Here is a 23,614-nt window from a genome sequence, read left to right as displayed (position 1 = left end):
TCACTTCCTTTTCCCACCAACTCCACCCGCTTTAAATTCAAAATTTTCCCCCCACTTCCCCCCATTATGACCGAACCATAACCCCCTCCCCCCTCCCCCACTTCCTATAAATACCCCCTCATTTTATCCTTCAAACACACATCTTCCACACTCTTCCCTTCTTCCATATTACTCTTCATCCACTTTCCTTCTTCCTTCTACTTACCCCCACAAGGCCGAAGCCTCGTTACCTTCTCCCCTCTCTCTTTTTCTTCCTTCTTCTCTTATTTTTTTTCTTTTATTTCTATTTGCTCGAGGACAAGAAAATTCTTAAGTTTGGTGTTAGAAAGCTCCGCTTTTTCTTTCTATTTTATATCTCTATGGGACCAAAAACCGGAGAATCCTCAAGGAAAAGAAAGGGAAAGCCCCTACTTCCACCTCTGAACCTTGGGAAAACTCAAGATTCCTCACCAAAGCACATCAAAACCACTTCTATGACGTGGTGAGGTAGAAAAGAGTGATACCCGAGGTCCCCTTTAGGCTCAAGGAAAATAAGTATCCGAAGATCCTACACCAAGTCTCGAGAAGAGATTGGAAAATTCTAGCCAATCCCATTTCAGCAGTTGGAGTATTAATGCTGCAAGAATTCTATGCCAATGCTTGGGTCACTAAGAAGCATGACACTAGCGTGAACCCGAAGCCCAAAAATTGGTGCACCATGGTCCGAGAGCAAATCATAGATTTCAGCCCTGAAAGTGTGAGATTGGCGCTGCAATTGCCTCAGTCACAAGGTGACCCGCACTCTTACACTCGGAGGGTCAATTCTGACCAAAGGCTGGAGCAAGTTCTTACTGATATCTGTGTGGATGGAGCTCAATGGAGGAGGGATGCGCAAGGCAAGCCTTACCAACTAGGTAGGCTTGACCTTAAGCCCGTGGCCAGAGGATGGTTGGATCTCATCCAACGCTCCATCCTCCCTACAAATAACCGCTATGAGGTGACAATTGAGAAAGCAGTGATGATCCACTACATCATTCTCGGGAATAAGGTGGAGGTACACGAGGTGATACCTCAAGAAATCTACAAGGTAGCCGAAAAGGCCTCCACCCAAGCAAGCTAACGTTCCCTCACCTCGTTGATCACCTATACAATGCAGCTGGAGTTTACATAGGAGGGGATACCCTAATTTATAAAGAAATACCTATCACAAAAAGAGGTATGGAGCACGTCAGGGAGCCTGCACACGGACTACATCAAGAGCCCATTCTGCCACCTCCATAAGAGATCCCAGAGATACCTCAAGGGATGTACTTCCCTCCCTACGACTATTGGGACCAATTATCTACATCTCTAGGGGAGCTGACTTCATCTGTGAATCAGCTACGGATAGAACATCAAGACTAATCTGCCATCCTCCATCAAATGATGGAAGATCAAAGGAGCATCAGGGAGGAGCAGCTGAGACAGGGGTGCGATATTGAGGAGCTTAAACACTCCAGAGGATTCTTCGGAGGGAACAGTAGCCGCCATCACCGAGGTGGTTTAGTTTCATTCTCCCTTCATTTATTTTATCTCTATTTTTATTGTACTTTATTTTATTATCTGTTTTCTATTCTGGTGGATGATCACACTTAGGTTTCATTCTTTTAGTATTATTTTCTTTTCCTTGTTTCATTTTAAGATGTCTTATGTATCCCACAACAAGCTTAAAAGAAAATTTTTGGAAAAGAAGTAGTAAAATACACAAGGTTTTGAGTAATATCATAAGTTATTCCAATTACTTTGATGTGATTGCCTTACCTTTATTTTCTTAATGTATGAATTAACTGTGCATAATTGATAGTGAGGTTGAGTATATTGGCTCTTGAAGAACGGTGAATTTAGAGAAGTATTATTGATTCTCTGAAATATTAAAAAGATTGATTCTTGAAGCAAAAGAAACTGTAAAAAGAAAAAGAAAAAAAAAGTAAAAAAATAAAAAATAAAAATAAAAAAAATAAAAGAATAAAAAAAATAAATCAAAAGAACAAGGGTCCAAGGCTTTGAGCATCAATGGTTAGGAGGGTCAAAATTGGCCTAAAAAGCTCAAATAAGTTGTTATCCTTAGCTATATGCTTGTGGTGTGAAGGTGTCAAGAAAATCTTGAGACTAAGCATTTAAAGTCATGATCCAATGCTAGAAAGAGTACGCTTAAAAACTCTGAGCACCACTGTCTGGGAATTTAAACGCCCCAGTTAAGTGCTTGTGGCGTTTATGTATCAGGTGGTAATACTTGAAAACAAAATGCTCAGAGTCACGGCTAGGCTCAAAGGTGCAAAGCACCAAAAAGAAAGTGAGATGCCATATTTCTGAGCTTCAAAGGAAAGTGAGATGCCAAAGTTCTTCAGAAATAAAATGTTAATAGCCCTATTCAGTAATTAGAACTGAGCTCATTGACAACTCTGAAACCTGATGTATTTTTCTCTTCCAATTAGTCCTATCTTGTTTTTGGTTGCTTGAGGACAAGCAACAGTTTAAGTTTGGTGTTGTGATGCGTGAGCATTTTATACCCTTTTTCACAGCATTTTCTAGTAGTTTTTAGTTAGATTTTATGAAGTTTTATTATGTTTTAGTGAAAAAATCATCTTTTGGATGCTACTCTGAGTTTTTGTGTTTCTATGATTTTAGGTGAATTTTGGGCGAATTTGGCAAGATCTTATTCAGAGACGAAGAAAGGATAGCACATGCTGTCAATTCTGACCTCTGTGCATTCCAATGAGAATATCTTGAGCTATAAAGGTTCAATTAACACAATCTTAACGGCATTGAAAAGCTAACTTCCAGAGATTTCTAGTAATACATGATAGCTTATACTTCTCTTCCAGAATCACTGCCAAAACTGGCATTAAACATCCATAACTGGTGTTTAATGCCCAAGAAGGACCAACCTCCCAAGTTGAACGCCCAAAACTGGTGTTCAACGCCAGCCAGGGAGTAGAAGCCAGTGAATTCACCCCTTTCCCAGCATTCAACACCAAGAATCCAAGTTGAACGCCAGGCTTAACTGAAGCACATAACCAAAGTGAGCCCAAAGTGGATTTTAGCACCCCTTAACTTATCTAGTCTTATCCTTGTAACTTTTAAATTAAAATTAACATCTTTAAGGGTTAGCTTTTACTATTTAAAGAGGATATTACCTAAGTTTATAAAAATTCACAAACATTCACAGAGAGAGATTACTTCAGATCTTCTTTTACTTTTGTAAATCATGAGTAACTAAACCTCTTGTTTAAGGTTAGGAGCTCTGCCTATTTCTATAGATTAATATCATTACTCTTCTATTTCAATTAATGTTTGATTCCATTCTAAGGTGTTGTTTTCATTCTTAATCTTATGAATCTGGGGTGGAACGATAGTTTGAAACCTTATTCTACATGAGCACTTGTCATTCTCGACAGAGTTATCTCACTGGGGTTACAGCTTGAAAGCACGCCTCCTAAACTGCAATTTATCTGGGCTAATTAGATATGTGACATATAATCTGATTAGCATTGGATAATTGAGGTTTTCATGGTGCTAAAATGGATTTCTGAGCTTCACCCTCTAATTTGAAAGAATTGACCTTGTCTGTGGCATTTTAGTAAGATCAGGGAAGATTAACTCGCTAAGACATTAGGCTTTAATCACTAATGGTTTGTCATGGAATGAATTACTCATTGTTGGAATAGTGAGTAAGAAGTATTAATCTGGAAAGATAAGCACCTCCGAGGCCTTAACTGCTTTCATATATTATCTCTTTACCAATCTTTAATTGCTTTTCTTTCCTTTCTTGTTTCATGCGAATTCAACAACAACAACTCTCTTTGCTTTTCGCCTGACTAAGTCCAGCAAGATAACTATTACTTGCTTAATCCAACAATCCTCGTGGGATCAAACCTCACTCACCTGAGGTACTACTTGGACGACCCGGTGCACTTGCCGGTGAAGTTGTGCGAGTTCTAATTTCGCGCACCATGATATTGAAGGATGATGATGATTGATTATGATTAAGGTATGATGAGGGTGATTATGATATCAATAGATGATGATGATGATTGATTATGAGTAAGGTGTGATGAGAGCTAATGATTAATGAACTGATTGAATACGGAATTAACTTGAGAAATGAATTATGAGTCTAAGTTATTGATAATTGATGAACGATGGAGATTAGTGAACCTAAGCTTGGTAAATTGATGACGGATTGGGGAGGTTGAGGATTTCCTCCGGGTTATACATTATATACGTGAATGGGGATTATGACGAGATTATGATTGAAAAGTGTGACGGACACTATATCCCGGAATGAATAGGCGAGTTGAAGTTGAGGATTCCCTCTCTCGTATTGTGATTATAATTGAGAAAGTATGGTGATTTACGATTTGAGGACGGTGGCGTTGTCCCACTCACATAAAGGTGAGTCGAGATTGAGGATTCTCTCACTTTCTGTGATAAACAAGTTGAGGTTTAGGATTCTCTCTCTTGTTACGGTGGGCACTGGGTTGAGAATTCCCTCTCTTGCTATATCAGAGAATTAAATGGAGAAGGTTGAAGATTCCTTTCGATTTAATTTCTGGCTGTGGTGTAAACAAGTTTGGTTGAGGATTCCCTATCGTTACATTACAGTCTCTCTCTTATTAGGAGGATGAGAATTCCCTCTTGGAAGGTTGAAGATTCCCTTCGTATAGAGAGACAACATCCGGGTTAGCTACCGGACATGTCAGGTCTGCCTGTATAACCAACAGATGAGCTCGTTGGCCATAGGGCAGACATGCATCATTTGCATATGTATGTATTGTTTTGGTGTGTATCTTGTACTTGGCGTTCCTTCTTGATTAAATATATCTATATGCTACTTGACCTAAATGCTTTATCTGTTAGCTCTATCTATGTTTTCCTTGTATTTTTTTTGTCTATGATTGCATAACCCTCATGCTGGCGGTGGTGACGCTGAGGGTTGATTATTGATGCAATGGTAATGATGGAATGATTGGACAATTGAAAATAAGTTGCCTGGGTAGATGCAAGGATCGTGGCCTTGTCTCACTTGCTCTGAGTTAAAAATTGAGATCACTGGTAAGATTAATGATTTGTATTGAGAGGAAAAGATATTGAATAAATGAAACTGAATTATTGTGATACTGAGAGAACTATTGACTTGTATTAAGAGGAAATTGGGAATCTGAGATTATTAATTAGTTGAGATTTAGTTTATGTTTACCCTGTCGGGATTTATAGAGGACCTTAGGCTTGGATCTTGTCTGCTGGAGTTTTAGAATTGCCTAGTGGGTTCGTGTAGTCTTTACATCGTCTCTATTTAGAATTTTTACCCTGCTGAGAACCCTGTAAAGGATGATGTTCTCACCCGTTTTAGAAATTTCTACTTTACAGATACGAGACGTGGCGCACCTCGCTCAGCATGCAGGATCTGCTCTTGGAAAGCGAAGATTTCTTTTGGGATTTATATTCTGTACTTATATTATATATATTCTCTACTTTTATATATTAACTTGTACATCCCTCTTAGAGGTTGATTTTGAATAAATAGGATTTATGTTTACTGTTGTCATACTTTTGGTTTGTATGTATATAGTTGTCTAGCCGACCTTTTCTTCGCAAGTCGAGACCAGTACTACTTATATATATTTTATTTTGAATCCTATATATTTCCTTATCTTTTTTGTTTTTTCGGTTACGCGCCTTTACTCTCAATGCTTTGCGAGTAAGATAGACTTGTTTGATTATTCATTTCATGGGCTCCTAGTCAACATATATTTCTTCAAATACTATGTATATATTTTAATTTTTAAAGGTTGTAATGACTCACCACCTTTGATTTATGACCTAGGCGTAAACCTCTATGTGGTAGGGTGTTACATGATTGATGAGGAGTTAACTTAGAATGAAGAAAAACTTTAGGAAGAAGCTCTGTTTTGGTGAATTGAATTGTGGGGTAAGTGGAATCGCAATAGAATGATAGATTTGAGTGAATTGAATTGAATGGTTCAATGTTGTCGTGTTAAATGTCGTTTCATTTTTGGTAATGTTAGTACTTGGAAGTAAACTGTTCATTTTTGTTTGAATTTGTATATTCTACTAGATGCAACTTCCATTTAGGATTATCCATGTCAGTAGATCATAACTAGGGTTATCCATATTTTTTAATATTAATTTATCACAAAAAGAACCATGCATCTGCTTTTGGTAACTAATAACAGTTTTGGTTGGTAGATTAAACATTTTTTTTCACTTCCTATGAAAGGATGAACTCAATTTTCACCTTTGTGGTTTATACACTCTCCGATATTATAGTTTGTGGTTTGTGTTTTATCTTATTGACTTTAATGCCTAAAAAATTGTGGAGTTAAACTCTATTGGCTGTGCACATAAAAACTGTTCTAAAAGTCGATGCATGGATGAGAAAATTTTTGGATGGGAGCTCTTCATTTTTTCGGTATTTTTTTTTTCATGTCTTCCATAAGAATAAAAATGTCTTCAATGGATTTTTTTTTAATTTATGAAAGTGCTTATAACACATACTTCATATCATGCAGACTAAGTTTATCCTCCCATCTAGTGGAGAAAAGTGGATGATGCAAGCAATTTGGGATACTTGGAAGCGGTTCAAAAGAAAGATTAAGCAGAAGCACTTTGTTCTCTATGATAATATTGAAGATATAGTGGAAAATCGACCCACACAAGTACTCGAAAATCAATTCATAAAATTGATCTATTATTGGAGTCATCATATAATCCGGGTAAAATTATATTGTTTTGTTCACTACAACTTCCATTTTGCAATTCTGGTTTCTAGTTTCTGGTTTAGAGCACTTCTGGTTGCTGTAATTCTATTTTCTGCAATTTTGTTTACTGCAATTCCCGAATTCTGATTTTATACAATTTTGGTTTCTGCAATTTTGGTTTTGTGCACTTCTGTTAAGCTTACTTTTCACTCTTTGCTATAGCTCCCTTTGTCTCTGGTAAGCTTCCATTTTTTCTCTTCCCCTGTTTTTTGCCTGATTATATGTTAAATGAGTGAAACCTTACCTGTTATATGGTGATTTATGTATCGAATATACTCTTATATAAAACCACTGAGAAAATCGATTTCTAATGTTTTGTTTTGTCACTTATTTGTTTGATAAGAACATCCCTGGATCAAAGATGTGAAAAGCAATGTGGGTTATATTTTGTTTCTAATGTCTTCTTTTGTTTTTTGTGTTTATGTTTTCTTTTTAGTTATTTTTATGAGCTTTGATTTATTTTTAGTACAAATGGGCTTATATTTTTCAAGTTTTAAAATCTCAATCACGTTAAAGATTGACATCAGGGAAGGTTAAGAAGTGCAGTGGAGACAATACTTTCTTCCTTGTTGTTCTTCAAGTCTAGAACAAAAGTTTAGGCACCACAAATTAGGTTTTGAAGGTATATAAAGACCTTATGGGATTTGTTTATGGTGATGATCAATCATTTTAATTCCATTTATGCTCACATGAATTTAATTCAGAAAATAAATCCAATAGAGGTTGCACTGCAATTGGATATCAATGTCCCTTATCTTGATAGAATTTCTTGCTTTAATGATATTTTTCTCTATTGTTAGTTTTTCTGGGTATGATTTTCTTAATGCAAATTTTGGATCTCTTAATGCACATTGCTTAGGTTTCTCAATGCGTATATAATTTGGTTTTGCCAAATTCAAGAAAAGTCTCGTGACATTCTAAATTTATTGGTAATTTCCTAACCTACTTCAGCATTTAAGTCTTGACTATTAATTGTAGTACTGTACTGAGTTATTAACCTTAATCCTATTACACTCTTCAATGTTGTTGTCATAACTATGCCTTTCTTTCTTTGATTTTCACATATGAATAGTAGGTTAATGTTGTTTAGCTTTCAAAACTGAAACTTTGAGAGATTCCTAATTTTGTTTGTATCACTGTTGTAGGCCATGCAGTTGCTGTAGCTGCAATTGTCTTCCCTCCATCATTTGCTCCTTACCAAAATGGTTGTGTTGCTGCTTGTGTCACACTCTATCATCAAATCGCTATAAAAGGAGTAACTGCTTCTCATTTTCCAAATTAAGTAGCTATAAATGGAGTAGTTGTTGTTTTTCTTCCAAATCAAAGTGCAGTAAACAGAGGAGGAGGAGCTGTTTCAGTTGCACTTGTCCTCAATTAAAATGCTACCAAGGTAGAGATGACTTCAGAAACTACTGCATTCTCCCAAAATTCTGCACTTGTTCTTGCCCCAGTTGTCCCAAGGTATGTCCTTGTTACTGTTGTACAAAGTCCTTTTAGAGAAGTGTTTTCAGCTGTTTCTGTTGTTAGTATTTCAAATTATATTATATTTAGTGCATGAAACTAGCTCCGCAGAATTCACACAGATAGACCGGCAAGTATACCGGGTCGTCCAAGTAATACCTCAAGTGAGTGAGGGTCGATCCCACGAAGATTGTTGGTTTGAGCAAGCAGTGGTTATCTTGCAGATCTTAGTTAGGCATATATAAATTATAGTTTGTCACAGAAAAACGCATAAAACAAAATAAATAAATAAAACGTTACTAGATAGATGAAAATTCAATGGTGATAGAATGGTTGAGGCTTCAGAGATGCTTTGTCTTTCCGGATTAACTTTTCTTACTATCTTCTTCAATAACCTTCTGATTCCTTCAATGGCAGTCGTAATTGATTAACTCATGTCCTCTCATCAAGTTAACCTCCTCTACTGCAACAGTCCACCATATTGAAGTGACTCATGTCCTCTCATCAAGCCACCTCTAGGTTTCTCACTGTAGCAGAAGATGAAGCTCTAAGCAATCCACTTCCCTTCACGATCCTACTCAAGGTGCCACAGACAAGGCAGATCTCCCGGATTAGAAAGTGCTGCTTCTCTGACACTAGCCTTATGCCACAGAGACCTCACTTACCCACGGTCAACGAGATTTCATGTCACGTATCCAAAGTTGCCCAGGTACTCTATTGGAATCCGCAATGCAATCTCTAGCTTTGGTTAAACGCTATCCGGGTCAGGACTTGCACAGAACCCATGTAGAACAAGGGTGATTATTACGGGTCACCCTCCATTCATAAGATGTGAAGAACGAGATTGCATAAAAGAATAGAATCAGACATACTGAATTAAAACAGTAATATTATTGATCCATAAAACTCAGCAGAGCTCCTAACCTTAACCTTAGGAGGTTAGTGACTCATGCTGATAGAAAAATACAATGAAAGGTTCGAAAAGGGCAAAGATCTCTAACAAAGGTGATCTTTCTTGTATATATACTATTCTGCTAACTAAGAATTACAGAAATATGATAAACTAGTCTTAGGGGTGCGAAAATCCACTTTTGGGGCCCACTTGGTGAGTGTTTGGGCTGAGCTTTGAGTGTCTCCATGAGTTAGTACCCCTTAGGGGCATTGAACGCTGGCTAGGGACACCCTTTTGGGTGTTGAACGCCAGCTGCTCCCCTGTGGACACTGGACGTCAGGAATGGAGCTAGTGGCTGGCGTTAAACTCCAGTTTTGGGCCTTCATTTCCAAAGAAACGTATGAACTATAACATATTTCTAGAAAGCCCTGGATGTTAGCTTTCCATATCTGTTGATAGCGCGCCATTTAGATATTTGTAACTCCAGAAAAGTTCCTTCGAGTGCATGGAGGTCAGATCCTGACAGCATCTGCAGTGCTTTCTCTGTCTCTGAATCAGACTTTTGCTCAAGCTCCTCAATTTCAGCCAGAAAATACCTGAAATCATCATAAAACTCACAAACACAAAGTAGAATCCAAAAATGTGAATTTTGCACTAACACCTATGAAAACATAATAAAAATTAAACAAAACATAGTAAAAACTATATGAAATTGATTCCAAAAAGCGTATAAAATATCTGCTCATCAGAACACCAAACTTAAACTGTTGCTTGTCTCCAAGCAATAAAAAACAAAGTAGGATAAAAAGAAGAGAAGGATACAATAAATCTCAGAGTTTTCAATGAAGCTCAGTTTCAATTAGATGAGCGAGACTAGTAGCTTTTTGCTTCTGAATAGTTTTGGCATCTCACTTTCCTTTAAAGCTCGGAATGATTGGCATCTTTAAGAATTCAGAATCAAGATGATATTATTGATTCTCTTAGTTTAGTTCTTTTTTATTCTTGAACAGCTTCTTTAGAGTCTTGGTCGTGATCCTAAGCACTTTATTTTCCAGAATTACCACCAGATACATAAATGCCACAGACACATAACTGGGGGAACCCCTTAGGATTGTGATTCAGCTTTGCCAGAATCCCCAGCCAGTGAAGTCCAGAGTTCTTAATCACACTCTTTACTTTGGATCACGACTTTAACTGCTCAGTCTCAAGCTTTTCACTTGATACCTTCCCACCACAAGCATATAGTTAGGGAAGCAGCTCATTTGAACTGTTTAGGCCAATATTTTGTTTCTTTCAGGCTCTCCTAACCATTGATGCTCAAAGCCTTGGATCCTTGCTCTTGCCTTTTGATTTAAAGAGCTATTGGATTTTTTTTTCGCATATATATATATATTTCTTTTTGCTACTTTTTCTTGCTTCAAGAATCGAATTTTGGATTTTCCAGATTACCAATAACACTTCACTTTCATCATCATTCTTTCAAGAGCCAACAGTCTTTAACTCCAACATCAAATATGCACTGTTCATTCATGCATTTAGAAAATAAAAGCAATACCACCACATCGTATAATTGAACTATTCTTAATATATAAAACTCGAAATTTATTTACCTTTACTGCTTCTAAAAAAAATCAAAATTTTATTCAAGTTCAACGAGATGATAAGAGGGACATTTTATAGCTAATTGGAAAATAAAAATTTAAATCCAAATAATACTCATGCAATTCTTAAATTAAAAGGCAGAAACATAAATAAACATAAAAACTTAAAGACTACTAGTGATCATGTAAATCTAAACATAAGAAATAAGAATCAGAATAGCCACAAAAATAGGGAGGTGGAATTCAACCACCTTAATCATGGGAGGCGTTAGGCTCTTCAGGGGATAATTTCTTATGCTCCAGCTCTTCTAGCTCACGCCCCTGCTTCTCTTGTTCCTTGACCAGTTTGCAAAGCATGCTAGTCTGGTCTTTTTGCTCCTCTCTTAATTGATCCAAGGTGGTTTGCAATTGTGCAATAGATGCTTCCAGTTGGGTCCAATATTCAATTGGAGAGATGTCTTGTGCTTGTTCAAGCGTCTTCCTTTTGGATTGGTCAACTGGTACTTGGGCGCTTTTCATCACCTGCTTGGTGATTGGGCTTTCTACTAGGATAAATGAGTCTCTGTTAATCATGAGTACTCCAGCCTCTTTACACAAGCGAAAGATAAGGTTTGAATAGGTCAATCTGGCTTGAGTTGACATCCTATTTGCAACCTTGTATAGCTCAAAGGGAATTAGTTGGTGGACTTCCACCTCATTCCCCCATCATAATGCAGTGAATCATCACAGCTCTTCTGATGGTAACTTCAGAACAGTTGCTAGTAGGGAGTATGGAACGCCCAATGAAATCGAACCAACCCCTAGCAACTAGTTTGAGATATACTCTTCTCAGTTGGTTTGGATTACCTTTTATGTTGTTGATCCACTTAGTTCCAGGCAGACATATGTCTTCTAGAATCTGAACCAACTTTAGATTAGCCACCACCCTCTTATTAAAGGATTCTAGATCATCCTTTTGTGGAGGTACCTTGAAGATCTTTCTTACCTTGTCAAGATGAAAATAGAAAGTCTTCCCTCGCACCATGGTGCGAAAAGTATGGAATCCTTGTCCATCTTTTTTTTGCTTATCTGTCATCTACAGATTTGCATAGAATTCATGGATCATTGTTATTCCAACATTGATCTCAAGATCAGCTAGAATCTCCCAGCCTCTCTTCTGAATTTGCTTTTAGATCTCCAGGTACTCATCTTCTTTCAATTAAAATTTGGCTTTCGGGATCACTGTCCTATTGCACATGATTTTGTAATAATTTTCTTCATGCTGCTTTGTGTAGAATCTGAAAGGTTTGAAAATAACTACTTGGTTGTCTTCTTTCTTGCTTCTTGAAGTGGGATTTCCACTTTTGGAGCCATGTAATTCGAATGGAGTGAGAAGGAAAGGCTCTTTACACACCAAACTTAAAAGGTTTGCTCGTCCTCGAACAAAAGGAAAGGAAAGAAGATAAAGAAGAGAAAAAGAATTCGAATGGAAGGAGGAAGAGTGTGGCCAAATGGTATAAATAGGGATGGGGAGGGTGGGATTTCGAAATTTAATTAGATAAAAGATAAATAAGATATGATTCACACTAGTAAAAGATAGAAAAAGATAAGTTTTAAAATCAAAAGACATGAAAAAGATATGAAAAAGATAAAAAGATAAGATAAAAGGTATGAAAAAGATTTTGAAGTTAAATAAAAGATTTGAAAAGGAATTGAAAAAGATTTGAAGAGATTTTAGATTTGAAGGGAATTTTAAAATATGAAGGTTAAAAGAATCTTGCTTAGAAGATTTAATTTAAAAAGAAAAAGATTGGAAAAGATAAGTTTTGAAAACGTCAACACCCTCCTTACCTGTTTTGGGCGTTTGAACGCCCAGAATGCCTTGATTCTGGCGTTCAACGCCATGCTGATGCCCTCCTGGGCATTGAACGCCCAGCCAGTGCCCCCTGGCAAGCATTCAATGCCAGTCTTGCCTTCCATTCAAGGCGTTGAATGCCTAGCCAGTGCCCCCTGGCTAGCGTTCAACGCCAGCTTGCCATTCCTTCTCAAGCGTTGAATGCCCAGCCAGTGTCCCCTGGCTGGCATTCAACGTCAGGCTTGCTGTCCCTTGAGGGTGTTCAACCCCCAACCAGTACCTCCTGGCTGGCGTTGAATGCCAGTCTTGCTACCTCTTGGGGGCATTCAACGCCCCTCCCCTTTTCCAAGGTGCTCTGTTTTCTGCTCTGACTGTTTCTGTTTCTGTTCTAATTACTGCACATGATCACAACATAAACAAATGTAAAAATTAAACTGAGATAAATGAAATAAACTTAATAAAAAATAGAAATAACTTTAATTATGGCTGGGTTGCCTCCCAACAAGCGCTTCTTTAACGTCACTAGCTTGACGGTACTGCACTCATGTCAGCAATAGGGTAGATTTGTCTTGCTCAATCTCACCACCCAAGTAATGTTTCACTCTCTGGCCATTAACAGTAAATTGTTTATCAGAGTAATTGCACTGGAGTTCTATATGACCATAGGGTGATACATTAGTGATCAGGAAAGGTCCTGTCCAACGTGACTTAAGCCTTCCAGGGAAGAGCTTTAGTTTAGAATTGAAGAGCAGAACTTTCTGTCCAGGTTCAAAGACTCTAGAAGAAATCTTTCTATCATGCCACTTCTTGGCCCTTTCTTTATGAATCTTTGCATTCTCAAATGCAGCAAGTCAGAATTCGTCCAACTCATTTAGCTGGAGCAACTGTTTCTCTCCTACAGCCTTCGCATCAAGGTTCAAGAGTTTGGTTGCCCAGTAGGCCTTGTGTTCCAGCTCCACTGGCAGGTGGCATGCCTTCCCATACACTAATTGATATGGTGACATTCCTATAGGAGTCTTGAAAGCTGTTCTGTATGCCCAAAGAGCATCATTAAGCTTTCTTGCCCAATCCTTTCTAGAGGTATTCACCATTCTTTCCAAGATTCTCTTTAGTTCTCTATTTGAGACTTCAGCTTGCCCATTTGTCTGTGGATGATATGGGGAGCCACTTTATGGCGAACTCCATATCGGCTCAACACGGAGTCAAGCTGTTTATTGCAGAAATGAGTTCCTCCATCACTGATTAATGTCTGAGGGACACCAAATCTGCTGAAGATGTTCTTCTAAAGGAACTTCATCACAACTCTAGTCTCATTTGTGGGCGATGCGACTGCCTTAACCCATTTAGACGCATAATCTACTGCTACAAGGATGTAGGTGTTTGAGAATGAAGGTGGGAAAGGACCCATGAAGTATATACCCCATACATCAAACAGCTCAATCTCTAGGATTTCTTGCTGAGGAATGTCATGACCATGAGGGAGATTGTCGGCCCTTTGGCAACTGTTACACAGTCGGACAAACTCTCGGGAATCCTTAAAGAGTGTGGGCAAGTAGAAACCACTTTGGAGGTCTTTAGTGGCTGTGCGCTCTCCTCCAAAGTGTCCTCCATAATTGGAGCCATGGCAATGCCATAGGATTTTCTATGCCTATTCTTCAGAGACACAGCGGTGGATTATCCCATCTGAGCATCTCTTAAAGATATACGGTTCATCCCACAAGTAATATCTAGCATCATGAATGAGCTTACGGGCTTGCTACCTACTGTATTCCTTGGGGATGAATCTTATACCTTTGTAATTTGAAATGTCTGCAAATCAAGGTATCATCTGAATGGCAAAGAGTTGTTCATCCGGGAAGATTTCAGACACCTCAGTAGAGGGAGGAGATGTCCCTTCAACTGGTTCAATTCGAGACAAGTGGTCAACCACTTGATTTTCTGACTCTTTTCTGTCTCTGATTTCTATATCAAACTCTTGCAGGAGTAGTACCCATCTTATCAGCCTGGGCTTAGAATCCTGCTTGGTGAGTAGATATTTGAGAGTAGCAAGGTCAGTGTAGATAATGGCCTTAGATCCTATTAGATAGGATCGGAACTTGTCAATGGCATAAACCACTGCAAGTAATTCCTTCTCTATGGTGGTGTAGTTCTTCTGCATGTCATTTAGAACACGACTGGCATAATAGATGACATGCAAGAGCTTGTCATGCCTCTGTCCCAGAACTGCGCCAATGGCATGGTCACTGGTGTCACACATCAGCTCAAATGGTAAGTCCCAGTTAGGTGCAGAGATTATAGGCATAGTGATAAGCTTATCTTTCAGAGTCTCAAAGGCCTGTAAACACTCTTGGTCGACAAATGGAGTGTCAGTAGCTAGTAAGTTACACAGGGTTTTGCGATTTTAGAAAAATTATTTATAAACCTTCTGTAGAATCCTGCATGTCCAAGAAAACTTCTGATTCCTTTGACATTAGTAGGTGGTGGTAATCGCTCAATTACCTCTACCTTAGCTTGATCCACTTCTATTCCCTTGTTCGAAATTCGATGCCCAAGAACAATCCCTTCAGTCACTATGAAGTGACATTTTTCCCAGTTTAAAACCAGGTTTGTCGCTTGGCATCTGTTGAGAACTTGGGCTAGATGGTCAAGGCAGGATTCAAATAAATCTCCAAAGACAGAGAAGTCATCCATGAATACTTCAAGGAACTTCTCCACCATATCAGAGAAGATAGAGAGCATACACCTCTGAAAGGTGACAGGTGCATTGCACAGGCCAAATGGCATCTGCCTATAAGTAAACACGCCATATGGGCATGTAAATGCTGTCTTTTCTTAATCTTGTGGATCCACTGCAATTTGATTGTAACCAGAATAGCCATTCAGGAAACAATAAAAAGCATGCCCTGCTAGTCTCTCTAGCATTTGATCAATGAATGGTAAAGGAAAATGATCCTTTCTAGTGGCGTTATTGAGCCTTCTATAGTCAATGCACATAAACCACCCTATAACTGTCCTTGTAGGAATCAGTTCATTCTTTTCATTATGAACCACTGTCATGTCTCCCTTCTTGGGAACAAATTGGACAGGGCTCACCCAGGGACTATCAGAAATGGGATAAATAATCCCTGCTTCCCAAAATTTTGTGACTTCCTTCGGCACCACCTCCTTCATGGCTGGGTTCAGTCGCCTTTGTAGTTGTACCACTGGTTTGGCGTCATCCTCCAGCAGGATCTTGTGCATGCATTGGGTTAGACTAATGCCCTTAAGGTCACTTATTGTCCACCCAAGAGCTGTCTTGTGTGTCTTTAGTACTTGGATTAGTGCTTTTTCTTCCTATGGTTCTAAGGCAGAGCTTATAATCACAGGATAAGTATCCCCATCTCCAAGAAATGCATATTTCAAGGAGGATGGTAATGGCTTAAGCTCGAGTTTAGGAGGCTTGTCCTCCTCCTTAGAAGTTTTCAGAGGCTCCTTTATTTCCTCTGGCTCCTCTAACTCAAGCTGAGCATTATAAAAGATGTCGTTCAGCTCTTCTTCGAGTCTCTCAGCCATGTTCACTTCTTCCACCAGGGAATCAATGATATCAATACGCATGCACTCCTCTGGAGTGTCTGGATGCTGCATGGCTTTGATACCATTTAATATGAACTCATCCTCATTGGCTCTCAAGGTTACTTTCCCTTGCTGAACGTCAATAAGGGTCCGTCCTGTAGCTAGGAAGGGTCTTCCTAGAATGAGGGTTGCACTCTTGTGCTCTTCCATTTCCAGCACCACAAAGTCTGTGGAGAAGGCAAAGGGTCCAACCCTGACAATCATGTCCTCAATCACGCCTGATGGAAGCTTAACAGAACCATCAGCAAGTTGAAGACATATGCGGGTAGGTTTAACTTCGTGAGTTAAACAGAGTCTCTTTATTAGTGAAACAGGTATTAAGTTAATAGTTGCTCCGAGATCACATAAGGCTGTCTTTGTACAGGCATCCCCTAAGGTGCAGGGTATCATAAAGCTTCCAAAATCTTTAAGTTTCTCTGGTAAGCTCTTTTAGATCACTGCACTACATTCTTTAGTGAGGAGGACTGTTTCTGCCTCTCACCAATCCTTCTTATGACTTAAGATGTCTTTCATAAACTTAGCATAAGAAGATATCTTCTCAAGAGCCTTGCAAAAAGGATCTTGATCTCAAGTGTCTTAAGATAATCCGCAAAGCGGGCAAACTGTTTATCCTTTTCCACTTGGCGGAGCTTCTATGGATATGGTATCTTAGCCCTGTAGTCATCAACCTTGGTTGATGTAGGTTGAATGCCTACTGAAATGGGAGGAGGGTCAGTAGCTTGCTTAGGAAGGGTCTTATCAGCACTTGCATGTGTCTGACCATTCTTAGTTGGGTGTTCAACACTCTTGCTGCCCCCTTCTTGGCGTTTGATGAGCGGATAATTTATACGCTTTTTGACATTGTTTTTAGTATGTTTTTAGTAGGATCTAGTTACTTTTAGGGATGTTTTCATTAGTTTTTATGTTAAATTCACATTTCTGGACTTTACAATGAGTTTGTGTGTTTTTCTGTGATTTCAGGTATTTTCTGGCTGAAATTGAGGGACTTGAGCAGAAATCAGATTCAGAGGTTGAAGAAGGACTGCTGATGCTGTTGGATTCTGACCTCCCTGCACTCAAAGTGGATTTTCTGGAGCTACAGAACTCAAAATGGCGCGCTTCCAATTGCATTGGAAAGTAGACATCCAGGGCTTTCCTGAAATATATAATAGTCTATACTTTGGCCAAGTTTAGACGATGCAAACTGGCGTTCAACGCCAGCTCTCTGCCCAAATCTGGCGTCCAGCGCCAGAAAAGGATCCAAAACCAGAGTTGAACGCCCAAACTGGCACAAAAGCTGGCGTTCAACTCCAAGGAGGACCTCTACACGTGTAACACTCAAAGCCCAGCCCAAGCACACACCAAGTGGGCCCCGGAAGTGGATTTATGCATCAATTACTTATTCATGTAAACCCTAGTAGCTAGTTTATTATAAATAGGACCTTTTACTATTGTATTAGACATCTTTGGATCCTGGATTGTATTTTGATCCTGTGATCACGTTTTGGGGGTTGGCCATCTCGGCCATGCCTGGACCTTCACTTATGTATTTTCATACGGTAGAGTTTCTACACTCCATAGATTAAGGTGTGGAGCTCTGCTGTTCCTCAAAGATTAATGCAAAGTACTACTGTTTTCTATTCAATTCATCTTATTTCGCTTCTGAGATATCCATTCACACCCAAGAACGTGATGAAGGTGATGATTATGTGTGACGCTCATCACCATTCTCCCCTATGAACACGTGCCTGACAAACACTTCCGTTCTACATGAAATAAGCTAGAATGAATATCTCTTAGATCTCCTAACCAGAATCTTCGTGGTGTAAGCTAGAATGATGGCGGCATTCAAGAGAATCCGGAAAGTCTAAACCTTGTCTGTGGTATTCCGAGTAGGATTCAATGATTGAATGACTGTGACGAGCTTTAAACTCACGAGTGCTGGGCGTTAGTGACAGACGCAAAAGGAGGGTGAATCCTATTCCAGCATGATCGGGAACCGACAGATGAATAGCCGTGCCGTGACAGGGTGCGTGAGCATATTATTCACTGAGAGGAGGGGATGTAGCCACTGACAACGGTGATGCCCTTGCATAAAGCCAGCCATGGAAAGGAGTAAGACTGATTGGATGAAGATAGCAGGAAAGCAGAGGTTCAGAGGAACGAAAAGCATCTCCATTCGCTTATCTGAAATTCCTACCAATGATTTACATAAGTATCTCTATCCCTATTCTACTAGTTATTATTCGAAAACTCCATTATCAATTTATATCTGCCTAACTGAGATTTACAAGGTGACCATAGCTTGCTTCATACCAACAATCTCCGTGGGATTCGACCCTTACTCACGTAAGGTATTACTTGGACGACCCAGTGCACTTGCTGGTTAGTTGTATCGAAGTTGTGAACCATGGTATTGGCACCATGTTCTTGGCGCCATTGCCAGGCAAAGAAAGAGCCATAAATTTTACATGATTAAAGTGTAATCACGATTACGCATACCAAGTTTTTGGCGCCGTTGCCGGGGATTGTTTGAGCCTGGACATCACAATTTCGTGCACCAAGTTTTTGGCGCCGTTGCCGGGGATTGTTCGAGTTTGGACAACTAACGGTTCATCTTGTTGCTCAGATTAGGTAATTTTTTCTTTGTTTTATTTTCAAAAATTTTGCAAAAATATTTCAAAACTTTTCTCATCTGTTTTCAAAAAAAAAATGTTTTCAAAAATTTTATTCAAAATTTTTAAGAATAAATTCTAGTGTTTCATGAAGCATGTGAAGCCTGGCTGGCTGTAAAGCCATGTCTAAATTTATTTGGACTGAGGCTTGCAATTTGTTATCAAGAGCAATATACTCTCGTGTTAAATGCTGAAGCTTGGCTGGCCATTGGCCATGTCTAGTGTTTTAGACTGGAGCTTTCTTTGAAAGCTTGGCTGGCTAGTGAGCCATGTCTAATTCCTGGACTGAAGCTTTAGACTAAGAATGCAAGATTCCTGGAATTCATGTTAAAAATTTTGGAATCCTTATTTTTCTTTCTCATATAATTTTCGAAAAAATCCAAAAAAATTAGAAAATCATAAAAATCAAAAATATTTTTGTGTTTCTTGCTTGAGTCTTGAGTCATATCAAAAGTTTGGTGTCACTTGCATATGCATCTTGCATTTTTCGAAAATTCATGCATTCATGGTGTTCTTCATGATCTTCAAGTTGTTCTTGGTAAGTCTTCTTGTTTGATCTTGATGATTTTTTGTTTTGTGTCTTTTCATGTTTATCATATGCATTCTTGAATTCTTAGTGTCTAAGCATTAAAGAATTCTAAGTTTGGTGTCTTGCATGTTTTCTTTGCATTAAAAATTTTTCAAAATTGTGTCTATGATGTTCATCTTGACATTCATAGTGTTCTTGGTGTTCATCTTGACATTCATAGCATTCTTGCATGCATCACATGTTTTGATCTAAAAATTTCATGCATTGCATCATTTTAGTGTTTTTCTCTTGCATCATAAAAATTCAAAAATCAAAAAAAAAATATCTTTCCCTTTTTTCTCTCATCAAATTCGAAAATTTGGGTTGACTTTTTCAAAAAATTTTAAAAATCAAGTTGTTTCTTATGAGTCAAATCAAATTTTCAATTTGAAAATCTTATCTTTTTCAAAATCTTTTTCAAAATCAAATCTTTTTCAAAATTCTTAGTTATTTTCGAAAATTCTAAAAATATTTTTCAAAAATCTTTTTCTTATTTTTATATCAAATTTTCGAAAATAACATAATCAATTAATGTTTTGATTCAAAAATTTGAAGTTTGTTACTTGCTTGTTAAGAAAGTTTCAAACTTTAAATTCTAGAATCATATCTTGTGATTTCTTGTGAATCAAGTCATTAATTGAGATTTTAAAAATCAAATCTTTTTCAAAATTAGTTTCTAAAATATCTTCTTATCTTATCTTTTTCAAAAATATCTTTTCAAAATATCTTTTCTAACCTCCTACCTTCTTATCTTTTCAAAATTTGTTTCAACTAACTAACTAACCTTTTGTTTGTTTCTTATCTTTTTCAAAACTACCTAACTAACTCTCTCTCTCTAACTTTCGAAAATATCTCCCCCCTTTTTCAAAATTTCTTTTTAATTAACTAATTATTTCAATTTTTAAATCTTAATTTTCGAAAAAAATACTAACCTTTTTCAAAAACTATTTTCGAAAATCACTAACTCTTTTTCAAAAATTATTTTCGAAAATTCTCCCTCTCCCATTTTATTCTATTTATTCATTCATATCCTAACATCTCATCTCACATCTCTGCCATCCTCACAGTTGTGTTTCTTCCATTATATTACATTCTTTGTCTCCCCCTCTTCTTCTACTCACACAGGGATCCCTATACTGTGGTATAAAGGATCTCTATTATTATTATTATTTTTCTGTGCCTTCTTCTTTGTCATATGAGCAGGAGCAAGGATAAGAACATTCTTGTGGAAGCAGATCCAGAACCTGAAAGGACTCTGAAGAGAAAATTAAGAGAAGCTAAATTACAACAATCCAGAGATAACCTTTCAGAAATTTTCGAACAGGAAAGAGAGATGGCAGCCGAAAATAATAATAATGTAAGGAAGATACTTGGTGACTTTACTGCACCTAATTCCAATTTACATGGAAGAAGCATCTCCATTCCTGCCATTGGAGCAAACAACTTTGAGCTGAAACCTCAATTAGTTTCTCTGATGTAGCAGAACTGCAAGTTTCATGGACTTCCATCTGAAGATCCTTTTCAGTTCTTAACTGAATTCTTGCAGATATGTGATACTGTTAAGACTAATGGAGTAGATCTTGAAGTCTACAGGCTCATGCTTTTCCCTTTTGCTGTAAGAGACAGAGCTAGATTATGGTTGGATTCTCAACCCAAAGACAGCCTGAACTCTTGGGATAAGTTGGTCACGGCTTTCTTAGCCAAGTACTTTCCTCCTCAAAAGCTGAGCAAGCTTAGAGCTGATGTTCAAACCTTCAAACAGAAAGAAGGTGAATCCCTCTATGAAGCTTGGGAAAGATACAAACAGTTGACCAAAAAGTGTCCTTCTGACATGCTTTCAGAATGGACCATCCTGGATATATTCTATGATGGTTTATCTGAGTTATCAAAGATGTCACTGGACACTTCTGCAAGTGGATCCATTCACCTAAAGAAAACGCCTGCAGAAGCTCAAGAACTCATTGACATGGTTGCTAATAACCAGTTCATGTACACCTCTGAAAGGAATCCTGTGAATAATGGGACGCCTATGAAGAAGGGAGTTCTTGAAGTTGATACTCTGAATGCCATATTGGCTCAGAATAAAATATTGACTCAGCAAGTCAATATGATCTCTCAGAGTCTGCATGGAATGCAAGCTGCATCCAACAGTACTCAAGAGGCATCTTCTGAAGAAGAAGCTTATGATCCTGAGAACCCTGCAATAGCAGAGGTAAATTACATGGGTGAACCTTATGGAAACACCTATAATCCATCATGGAGAAATCATCCAAATTTCTCATGGAAGGATCAAAAGATTCAACAAGGCTTTAATAATGGTGGAAGAAACAGGTTTAGCAATAGCAAGCCTTTTCCATCATCCACTCAGCAACAGACAGAGAATTCTGAGCAGAATCCATCTAGCTTAGCAAATTTAGTCTCTGATCTATCTAAGGCCACTGTAAGTTTCATGAATGAAACAAGGTCTTCCATTAGAAATTTGGAAGCACAAGTGGGCCAGCTGAGTAAAAGGATCACTGAAATCCCTCCCAGTACTCTCCCAAGCAATACAGAAGAGAACCCAAAAGGAGAGTGCAAGGCCATTGACATAAGCACCATGGCCGAACCTACAAGGGGAGTGGAGGACGTGAATTCCAAGGAGGAAGACCTCCTGGGACGTCCAGTGATCAATAAGGAGCTTCCCTATGAGGAACAAAAGGACTCTGAGGCTCATCTAGAGACCATAGAGATTCCATTGAACCTCCTTATGCCCTTCATGAGCTCTGATGAGTATTTCTCTTCTGAAGAGAATGAGGATGTTACTGAAGAGCAAACTGCCAAGTTTCTTGGTGCAATCATGAAGCTGAATGCCAAATTATTTGGCATTGATACTTGGGAAGTTGAACCTCCCTTGTTCATCAATGAACTAAGTGATCTGGATCAACTGACATTGCCTCAGAAGAGACCGGATCCTGGAAATTTCATAATACCCTGTACCATAGGCACCATGATCTTTAAGGCTCTATGTGACCTTGGTTCAGGAATAAACCTCATGCCCCTCTCTGTAATAGAGAAACTGGGAATCTATGGGGTGCAAGCTGCTAAAATCTCACTGGAGATGGCAGACAGCTCAAGAAAACAGGCTTATGGACAAGTAGAAGATGTATTAGTAAAGGTTGAGGGCCTTTACATACCTACTGATTTCATAGTCCTGGATACTGGAAAGGAAGAGGATGAATCCATCATCCTAGGAAGACCTTTCCTGGCCACAGCAAGAGCTGTGATTGATGTTGACAGAGGTGAAATAGTCCTTCAATGGAATGAGGACTCCCTTGTGTTTACAACTCAAGGATCTCTCTCTACAACCATGGAGAGGAAGCAGAAAAAGCTTCTCTCAAAGCAGAGTCAACCAGAGCCCCCACGGTCAAACTCTAAGTTTGGTGTTGGGAGGCCACAACCAAACTCTAAGTTTGGTGTTAAACTCCCATATCCAAACTCTAAGTTTGGTGTTGGAGAGTTTCAACAAAGCTCTGCACATCTGTGAGGCTCCATGAGAGCCCACTGTCAAGCTATTGGCATTAAAGAAGCGCTTGTTGGGAGGCAACCCAATGTTTATTTATCTAACTCTATTATTTTTGTTTTTCATGTTTTATTAGGTTCATGATCATATGGAGTCACAAAATAAATAGAAAAAAAAATTGAAAACAGAATCAAAAATAGCAGAAGAAAAATCACACCCTGGAGGAGCATCTGTCTGGCGTTCAGCGCCAGAACAGAGCATGGTTCTGGCGCTGAACGCCCAAAATGGGCAGCTTCTGGGCGCTGAACGCCAGAACAGAGCATGGTTCTGGTGCTGAACGCCCAAAATGGGCAGCTTCTGGGCGCTGAACGCCAGAACAGGCATGGTTCTGGCGTTCAACGCCAGAAATGGCTAGTAAATGGGCGTTGAACGCCCAAAATGGCCACCAACCTGGCGCTGAACGCCCAGAGTTGTGTACAAAGGCATTTTTATATGCCTAATGGGTGCAGGGATGTAAATCCTTGAACACCTCAGGATCTGTGGACCCCACAGAATCCACTCAGGGTCTGTGGACCCCACAGGATCCACTCAGGGTCTGTGGACCCCACAGGATCCACTCAGGATCTGTGGACCCCACAGGATCCCCACCTACCTCCACTCACTTCTTCTCACCCCTCTTTCACATAACCCCAT

At 38.8% G+C, this 23,614-nt stretch overlaps 1 non-coding gene across 1 annotated transcript; it reads right to left on the bottom strand.

The window, feature by feature from the left end:
• Window positions 1-21,151: 21,151 nt before the first annotated feature.
• Window positions 21,152-21,259, bottom strand: LOC112724272 (small nucleolar RNA R71). Its single transcript, XR_003163443.1, has one exon. It is a non-coding gene; the product is annotated as a small nucleolar RNA R71 (small nucleolar RNA).
• Between the last annotated feature and the right edge of the window lie 2,355 nt (window positions 21,260-23,614).

The sequence above is a fragment of the Arachis hypogaea genome, chromosome 11, assembly GCF_003086295.3.
Source record: "Arachis hypogaea cultivar Tifrunner chromosome 11, arahy.Tifrunner.gnm2.J5K5, whole genome shotgun sequence".
NCBI classification, from domain to species: Eukaryota; Viridiplantae; Streptophyta; class Magnoliopsida; order Fabales; family Fabaceae; genus Arachis; species Arachis hypogaea.
Note: the sequence above shows the minus strand (reverse complement) of the source record. Positions and strands in the feature narration are given on the sequence as shown.